The 9918-nt window shown below is 35.9% G+C and overlaps 1 non-coding gene across 1 annotated transcript; it reads left to right on the top strand.

The window, feature by feature from the left end:
• Positions 1-9135: 9135 nt before the first annotated feature.
• Positions 9136-9242, top strand: LOC123887792. The gene has a single exon (XR_006801786.1). It is a non-coding gene; the product is annotated as a small nucleolar RNA R71 (small nucleolar RNA).
• The last annotated feature ends 676 nt before the right edge of the window (positions 9243-9918 follow it).

Genomic DNA, 9918 nt, shown 5'->3' with positions numbered 1-9918 from the left:
TGTTAATTCACAGTATCATCTGAGAACAATTTTATGCAGAAAAATCATGTCAAAATTAAACCAAACAGTAATCCAATATATATAAATTGAACGGTGATACATTCCCTCTAAAACAAAGTTTGCATATTATAGACACATATTCATAAATTAAACAAATCATATATATATATATATATATATATATATATATATATATATATATATATATATATATATATATATATATATATATATATATATATCACATGCAAATAACCTTTTCATATTTAATTTTCAATAAAAATAAGAAGGGTATAGATACTTATTCTCTTCAAATTTTGTGACAAAGGCGGTAGTCATCTTCTTCAAATTTCCAGTCATCAATTAATCACAAACAAATCATAAACCGAACCTAAAGATTGTTAGAACATTTGTCAGGGTCTGCTGCAAATAGGGATGTAAACGGGGCAGGGAATGTGCGGGGGAAGCTTTCCCGTTCCCCGCCCCAAAGTGCATGTGAGGGAGATTTTGCCTCCATCCCCGTCCCCAAAGGGGAATATTTGTCCCCATCCCCACAGATCCCCACGGTTTCCGCGGAGATCCACGGATATCAAATATTAACAAAATTTCTATATTTTTCGGTCAAATTATGACAGTAGTATGACATTATTTTTTTTGTCTTATTTAAAAAAAAAATATTTTGCGTCTTTCTTTTTCCAAAAATAAAAATAACACATAATGCACTCCGGACCAAAAACACATTGCAAAAACATTTGGCTACTAATATTCAAAGAAAACTAACAGCCAAAATATTTCATAGCAAAAATGCATAATCTTACAAAAGTTCATAACCATCATAGGAAATATTGCAAATTGCAGTGCTTTTTTAATTGAAATTAAACTGAACATGTGACTAATAAGTTTGTTGTCTCCATTTTTCTTCTATATTTTCAAACTTGGATTTTCTAAAAAAAAAATTAGAAATCGACGATTTTTTTTACAAATAATTCTTATTAGATGATAAGATTCTCGATCAATTTGATCGAATTTTGATTTGCACCAAAGTTAATTTATGTATTGAAACCAATTTAATTAACTTCCTTTATTTATGTTAAATAAAATTTTATATAATACCTTTAAAGGTTAATCACATCCTATCTATGTATTCATGTGTTAATAAATTTTATTTCTTCATGGGATTGTGTCTTTTTGGTCATGGTAGGGCACGACAATGATCGTTGATATAGACATTAGACAATACCATAACCACACAGTGAGAACTATGAAAAGGGGGAAAAAAAAACTTTCCAAATCTAAAAAACTCCTCACAAAAAAGTCTTTATTGGATTGTGTCCATTTTTCATATTTGCCACTTAAGAAGTATGATAGTTTTTTTTTAAAAGATTCTACAATGTTATCTATTTTATTCAAAAGAGAAATAGAGGATGGAATAGGTGTGGATTAAAAGTACAGAAATGGCTTATTATATCTTTTTCACATATTTCATTTCATTTTATTTGTGAGAAAAAAAAGTTAATGACCTGTTTGACCATATCTCTATTATATATTTTGATTCTCATTTTTTATTTAAGATATTTTTACATTAAATTCTACTTCTCTGTGTGACTTAATTTGTTGTTTTTCAAAAATCAATTAATCTTTTACACGACTTAGTAGAATAAAAAAATCCAATCACACAAATTATAATTTACAATTTATATTTTTTTTATAAATTTACAAATTATTATTTTTTATAAATTTATAATTTTTAATAAATTACAAATTTTTAAATTATAATTTGTTATAAATTTACGATTAATCTTTTACATGACTTAATTTGGGAAAAATAATTTTTTTTTTCTTTTTCAATTTATGCTACAATGTTTGTATTTTTAGTGGTTTAATAGCTTCTTCTTTGATTCCTATTGCTAACATGTTTGTTTTTTAAGTTTTTTTTTTTTTTTTGCTTTACTCATGGTGCTGGATTTTTTTGTCTTATTTCTACTACATTGTATGTATTTTTCATGAGGTTTATTTTGTTTTCACACATAATAGTCAAATATATACGCGTTAGTGCAATAACAAAATAAAAAAAAAGCGGACAGACGGGCACGGGAGTGCCCGTCCTGAAGGGGATTCGCCGGTTAACCCTTGTGCATCCAGTTTATGGTGGGGGAGAATTGAACCTAAAGTTTAGTGTGTTCACACACGCTTTGGAATTTATGTGCAATGTTCATCATGTTCTTCATCATCATCTTCTTGTTCGAGTATTTGAAGCTAGGGTTGTCAACTTGCATCCAGTGGAGCAGATCCCCGCGAGGATTGCCCCGTTCGGAGCTCGGAAAACAAAGATTTTATCCCCGTGGGGATGGGGATGGAGGCAAAAATCCCCCCACATGCACTTCGGGGCGGGGATCGGGTGATCGGACGACAACGTGACTGCAAGTATACAGTCGTGTCGTGTAGTTTTAAAAAGATATCGAACCCAAAGGACCAATAATCGACCTACCGTTATCTAATGTTACTGTGTAAATCTAAGGCTTAATGATTTAATTAAAGGGGATTTAAATTATAAAATATATTTTTTTATGATTTTTAAATTAATTTGGAATAAGTATTACTAGGATGTGCTTTTAGTTGCTTCAGAGGGTTCAGTATTTAAATCGTGCTAGATAAAATATTTAGTTTTCGAAACTATATTGTTTTAAAAACATTAATCTCAGCTCTCGCAAATCTTGACTAGTATTATAAATTATAAAGGTGGTGCTTAACTCTCATCCTCACACTGCTAATAAAATATTTTTTGGAAAACAATATAATTTAATTAACTCTAATCCCAACTCTCGTTGCGAATTAGAATTAATGTTCAGTTTTTACTATCTAGTAAAAGTCTCACGCTCTCGCTCTATTTATTTTTACTTTAATTAATTTTCACTCTTGTGACAAATTATAATCGTTAAAAATAAAAACTGCTTTGAGAAAACTCGTTTAAAAACAATCGCACGACTATAACTACCGAACCCCTATTAACTCCTAATTACACATCCTAGCAATATTAATTTAGCTAGACATAACTAAAACTAAAGACATAAAAATAAAATAAGCAAATAAATAAAAAGACACAATAAAAATAAAAACGAAAATTAAAAGCATAAAATAAAAGCAATAAAATAAAGACAAGAAATAAATAAGACAATAAAATAAAATAAGAACCTGAAATAAAAAGGCCGAAAGTACGGACGCCGAAAAATAAAATAAAACTAAACTCTCAACTTTAGAGAAGAAAACCTTGTGGTACTAAGCCTAGTTCTCTGTTTTCCAAGTCAAGTGTTGTGTTTACAAGTGAAGAAAACTAGTCTATTTATACTAAAATACAAGTGTGGGGGTGGCGGCCGCCATTATGCCCAAGCTGGCGAGCAGCAGGCTTGTTGGCTGGGTGGGCTGGCCTGCTCTGTTGTGGGCTGCACATGTGTGGCCCAATTGGCTGCATATGTGTGGCCTTTTGTCTATTTTTACTTCTTTTTAGTCCGTTTTCGCTCCTTTTTTCAACTCGAATGATTTTTATCTGATAAAATAAAATACCAGGAATTAATAATGATTTATTATATAAAGTTACGAAAATAAAAATAAAAATAACTGAATTATTATATTAATTTAACTAAATAAATAGTGCATTTTCCGGTGTATCAAACTCCTCTAAACTTGAACCATTGCTTGTCCTCAAGCAATTTAGCTTGCATATAGAAAACATTTAAAATGCGGAGCAACTCACACACACAGGCTCAGAGAAAAATAACATCACGAGTACTCATACGTGGTCAGAAATTCAGATCGGCTAAGATTAATTAGTTAGGTTCTTACACAATCAAGAAGGGTATTTCAACGACACACAAAGTTCTCCCTCTTATACATATCGAATTTGGATCATGCCGTTGTACTAAAATCTAAATCTTCTCCTTTGTTTCATCCTTTTTCATTCTAGACAGTCACATTAAGATCCTTTATCTATGTCACACACATGGTAAGAAAGCCGGTTAGCGTCTTTATTCATCTTTTTCAACTCGCAATTTTTGCTCGATGATGCAATATTTTTGTATTACTTTTACAAGCAATATTCATGTGTATATATATATATATATATATATATATATATAAATATTTTCCAGGGTTTAACCGTATTACCACAGTATGCCCTTAAGAATTTGCTTAGATGGTTCGCTTATATTCATCGACAAACTTACTTAATGTGTGACTTTATAGATGGTGTCCGACTGGATAGATAAACTACTAAAGGATTCCACAAATTTAAATCAGGAGATTTTGGCACAATGGTTATTCAAATTGATATCTATACTAGGGAGACATCTGGGTGTTGGAAAAATACCGATTTTGTTGTAAAATTCCCTAATTTCCTTAACTTAGCCTCTCCTCTTTTCTTAACCTATATACTTTCTAAGTGAGCTATTATCCTAAGTCTTTGGAAAAATTTTAATTTGGCTCAAGAAAAGGAAAAATTTAGAAGACCAAAGAATATACTATAAATTCAATTTTTTATTATGTGAAAGAAAAAATAAACTAATAAAAATTCAAATAACTAAAAAAAATAGATAAAGATAGTAGAATATTCCCCTAAACTTACATCCAACAGTGTCCTCATTGTTGTGACTCAAGAGTAGAATTGGAGCGTAAAACCTGTGGCAACAGCCCTGCATCTTATGTTGGGTTTGAAGAATTTTTGGGTTTGCATGAACTGCATTCGGTCCAACATCTCCTCTTGTAGTTGGTGCATCGCATAAAAGAGTCCATCGTGTTCCTTGTGGATAGCACTTTGAGCGTGCATTTCATAGAGCACACCATCGATGGTACGCTATCTCGATGAGGAGGATCCGCCTGCAAAAATGTTAGAAAAGATGTGTAGTGTGTGCAGGTGGAACGATGTTGGTGCCCCCTCCAGCGGAAACATTTTGAGAAATGTGCGTGGGAGCTTTATTAATCACAAAGAGAGAAAAATAAAAGATAAAAGCATGCAAAAAGTAAAAAAAATCATGGGTTGCCTCCCACGTAGCGCTTTTGTTTAACGTCGTTGGCTCGACGGATAATTTAGATTAATACTTCTAAGGCTTAGGATGTGCTTCGGCTGCAAGATAGTTGACGAAGTCCGCATACCATGGTACATTACTTTTGATGGAGCAGACGTCCCTTATTGGTTGCATGGCAGTGTATTCTTCTAAGGGAAATCCGGCTAAAGTACTCTTTATTTGAGCTACGAGTCGTTCATAAGGGCAATCATCATCGATTGGTACTGGCTCGGGCTCAATGCCTTCTATCCTTGATAGGTGATCTTCTACCACATTTTCAGTCCCTTTCTTGTCTAGGATTTCTAGGTCGAATTCTTGTAAGAGTAAAATCCATCTCAGAAGCCTAGGTTTCGCGTCCTTCTTACTTAACAAGTATCTAATAGCGGCATGGTCGGTATAGATGATTATTTTGGATCCTACTAGGTAGGGACAAAATTTATCTATAGCGAATACGACAGCTAGGAGTTCTTTTTCGGTGGTGGCGTAGTTCATTTGCGCAGGATCGAGAGTTCTACTGGCGTAATAGATTGCATGAAGTTTCTTATCTACCCTTTGTCCTAAAACCGCGCCTATGGCGTAATCACTAGCATCGCACATTATTTCGAAGGGTAGACTCCAATCGGGCGGTTTGATAATTGGTGCGGATATAAGGGCTGTTTTTAATTGTTCGAACGCTTTTAATCATCCGTCGTCAAAGATAAACTCAGCATCTTTCATTAATAAGCCAGTCAGAGGCTTGCTGATTTTAGAGAAGTCTCTAATGAATCGCCGGTAGAAATCGGCATGACCTAAGAAACTGCGTACTTCCCTTACTGTTTTTGGGGGTGGAAGGTTTTCTATGACTTGAATTTTAGCTTTATCTACTTCAATCCCCTTATCGGACACTACGTGTCCAAGAACTATTCCTTGTCGAACCATAAAGTGGCACTTCTCCCAATTAAGCACAAGATTTACTTTTACACATCTTTCAAGTACTTTTTCTAGGTTCGACAGACAACTTTCATAGCTTTGCCCACAAACAGAGAAATCATCCATAAAGACTTCCATGATATCATTTATAAAATCTACGAAGATCACCATCATGCATCTCTGAAAAGTTGCGATAGCATTGCATAGTCCAAAGGGCATTCGTCGGTAAGCAAAAGTTCCATAGGGGCATGTGAAAGTGGTTTTCTCTTGGTCATCAGGATGAATAAGGATTTGGAAGAATCCTGAATAACCATCTAGGTAGCAGAAATATGAATGTTTAGCCAATCGCTCGAGCATTTGATCAATAAAGGGTAGATGAAAATGGTCTTTTCGAGTGGCTTTGTTTAGTTTCCTATAATCTATGCACATTCTATGGCCAGTTACAACTCTTTGTGCTATAGATTCTCCTTTTGCATTCGTTACAACTGTGACTCCTCCTTTCTTTGGTTCGACATGTACTGGGCTGACCCATTTACTATCAGATATCGGGTATATGATTCCTACTTCTAGAAACTTTTGCACTTCTTTCTTAACTACCTCACTTAGAACCGGATTGATCCTTCTTTTGGGTTCTCTAGATGTCTTACCGTCTTCCTCTAGCATAATACAATGCATACATATTGAAGGACTAATTCCTTTTAGGTCAGTGATGTTATATCCTAAGGCGGTTGGGTATTTTCTTAGAACGTTTAGAAGTTTTTCAGTTTCTAACCTTCCTAAGTCCGCACTGACTATTATTGGTCGTTCGAGGTCTTTATCTAGGATTTCATACCTTAAATTTTTGGGTAGAGCTTTGAGTTCTAAAGTTGGTTTGACAAGGTGAGGTATAGGATATATAGATTCGGCTGGGTCGTCTTCATCATCTTTATGAGTTTGAGGATTGAAGGTTTTTAGAATTTTAGAATACTTAGTTTGATCCTTTTCCACTTCTTTTCTACATTCCTCAATGACGTCTAACATGTAGCATTCATCGTCTATTGCTGGTGCTTTCATGAATTGAGTTAAGATAAATTCAACTTTTTCTTCACCCACTTCAAAAGTGAGCTTCCCTCTTTTTACGTCTATTATGGCACCGACAGTTGCTTGCTAAGAATGGCCTTCCTAAAAGGATAGGTGTATTGGAATCTTCCCTTATGTCCATAACTATGAAATCGGTTGGGATAAAGAATTGACCTACACGTACTGACACATTTTCTAAAATACCTAGAGGGTATTTAACAGAACGGTCAGCAAATTGTACGGACATTTTTGTTGGTCTTAATTCTCCCATTTTCAGTTTTTCACATAAGGCTACGGGCATTAAACTGATACTGGCTCCTAGATCACATAAGGCTCTATCTATTACGTACTTTCCAATGACACGGGGTATGGAGAAACTTCCTGGGTCTTTTAACTTAGGGGCATTTCGTTTTGTAATATGGCGCTACACTTGGCAGTGAGCATGACGGTCTCATCATCCTCGATCTTTTTCTTATTAGTCAAGATATCTTTAAGAAACTTAGCGTATGAGGGCATTTGTGTGATAGCTTCCGTAAAAGGTATTGTGATGTTTAGTTTTTGTAGAAGCTCTACAAATTTCTTAAACTGCCCTACGTTTATGGATTGTACTAATCTTTGAGGATATGGGATGGGTGGTTTATATGGTGGGGGAGGAACGTAAGGTTTCTCTTTCTCTTTGGTTTCCTCTCCACTATCCTCCTTTTCTTTTGGTTCACTCTCCTCGGTTGGTTTATTAGAATCTTGTTGCATGGCTAGGCTATCGGGTTTTGAATTTGTTGGTTCATCTAGTTGTTTTCCACTTCTCAATATAATAGCATTGGCTTGTCCTCTCGGATTTTGCTGTGGTTGTCCAAGAAATGTTCCTGCAGGTGCAGAGGTAGATGCTTGTTGTTGGGCTACTTGTGAAATTTGAGTTTCAAGCATCTTATTGTGTGTGGCTAGCATATCTAATTTGCTTGTTAATTGCTTAATTTGCTCACTAGTGTGTATGTTTTGATTTAGGACTTCCTTGTTAGTTTGAGTTTGTACGACTATGAAGTTCTCCATCATCAATTCAAGGTTTGACTTCCTAGGAGCATTTTGAGAGGGTTTTTGGAATCCTGGTGGTGAAGGAGTAGGTGTTTGGCCAGGTGTATATAGAGCGTTGTGACTTTTGTACGAAAGGTATGGATGGTTCCTCGAACCTTGGTTGTAAGGGTTTCCTTGAGTATAGTTCACTTGGTCTTGGGAGACTTCCGTCAAGAGTTTACATTCAGCGATAGTGTGCCCTTGAATTCCACACAGTTCACAGTTTGAAAGTGTTGCAGCCACGGTGGCTGCAGGTGTTGTGGTCATACTCTCCATCTTTTGAGTCAGGTGCTGTGGTTGTCCAAGAAATGTTCCTGCAGGTGCAGAGGTAGATGCTTGTTGTTGGGCTACTTGTGAAATTTGAGTTTCAAGCATCTTATTGTGTGTGGCTAGCATATCTAATTTGCTTGTTAATTGCTTAATTTGCTCACTAGTGTGTATGTTTTGATTTAGGACTTCCTTGTTAGTTTGAGTTTGTACGACTATGAAGTTCTCCATCATCAATTCAAGGTTTGACTTCCTAGGAGCATTTTGAGAGGGTTTTTGGAATCCTGGTGGTGAAGGAGTAGGTGTTTGGCCAGGTGTATATAGAGCGTTGTGACTTTTGTACGAAAGGTATGGATGGTTCCTCGAACCTTGGTTGTAAGGGTTTCCTTGAGTATAGTTCACTTGGTCTTGGGAGACTTCCGTCAAGAGTTTACATTCAGCGATAGTGTGCCCTTGAATTCCACACAGTTCACAGTTTGAAAGTGTTGCAGCCACGGTGGCTGCAGGTGTTGTGGTCATACTCTCCATCTTTTGAGTCAGAGCTTCAAGTTTGGCTTTAACAATGTCAAGCTCGTTTACTTCATACATACCGCCTTTCGTTTGAGGTTTCTCTACGGTTGTTCTCTCGTTTCCCCACTGATAATGGTTCTGAGCCATGCTCTCGATAAGCTGATAGGCTTGGTTGTATGGTTTATCCATAAGTGCGGCGTCTATTGTCATTCTTGTATTATACAAGAGACCATTGTAAAAGGTGTGGACAATTAGCCAATTTTCGAGTCCATGATATGGGCATAGCCTAATCATGTCTTTGTATCTTTCCCATGCTTCGAAGAGAGACTCGTTGTCTTTTTGTTTAAATCCATTAATTTGCGCTCTTAACATAGCAGTTTTGCTGGGTGGGAAATATCTGACTAAAAAGACTTTCATTAACTCATCCCATGAGGTGACTGAGTTAGATGGTAAGGACTGGAGCCAAGCTCTAGCTCTATCTCTTAACGAGAAAGGGAATAAACGAAGTCTTATAGCTTCGGGACTGACACCATTTGCAAGAATATGGACAAATGTAAATTGGGGTCGTCCGTGGGGTTTCCGGAGAATTGGTTTTGTTGTACGACTGACAACAATGAAGGTTTAAGCTCAAAGTTATTTGCTTCAATAGCGGGGGCAGCGATGCTATTGTGCGGTTCTTCTTGCGAAGGAATAGCGTAGGACCTTAGTGGTCGTTCTTGTGGGGCTTCAGCCATTTCTGATTGTCTAACTATATCGAGAAGAGGAATCTCTAATTGATTTTCTGAATTTCTTCGTCTTAAAAGACGTTCGGGTTCTCTAACTAGTTTCTCTAATCTTTCGCCTCTAGAGCGAGTGCTTGGCATGCAACAAACGAACTAATCGGGGTAAAATAAAAATAAAATAAAATTGCCTTAGTCTTTACGGTGTAACACTGGAGTTACGATATCGACTAAATTGGTCCCCGGCAACGGCGCCAAAAACTTGATCGGACGACAACGTGACTGCAAGTATACAGTCGTGTCTTGTAGTTTTAAAAAGATATCGAACC

The sequence above is a fragment of the Trifolium pratense genome, linkage group LG5, assembly GCF_020283565.1.
Source record: "Trifolium pratense cultivar HEN17-A07 linkage group LG5, ARS_RC_1.1, whole genome shotgun sequence".
NCBI classification, from domain to species: domain Eukaryota; kingdom Viridiplantae; phylum Streptophyta; class Magnoliopsida; order Fabales; family Fabaceae; genus Trifolium; species Trifolium pratense.
The sequence above is the reverse complement of the archived record's forward strand: the minus strand, read 5'-3'. Positions and strand labels throughout refer to the sequence as shown.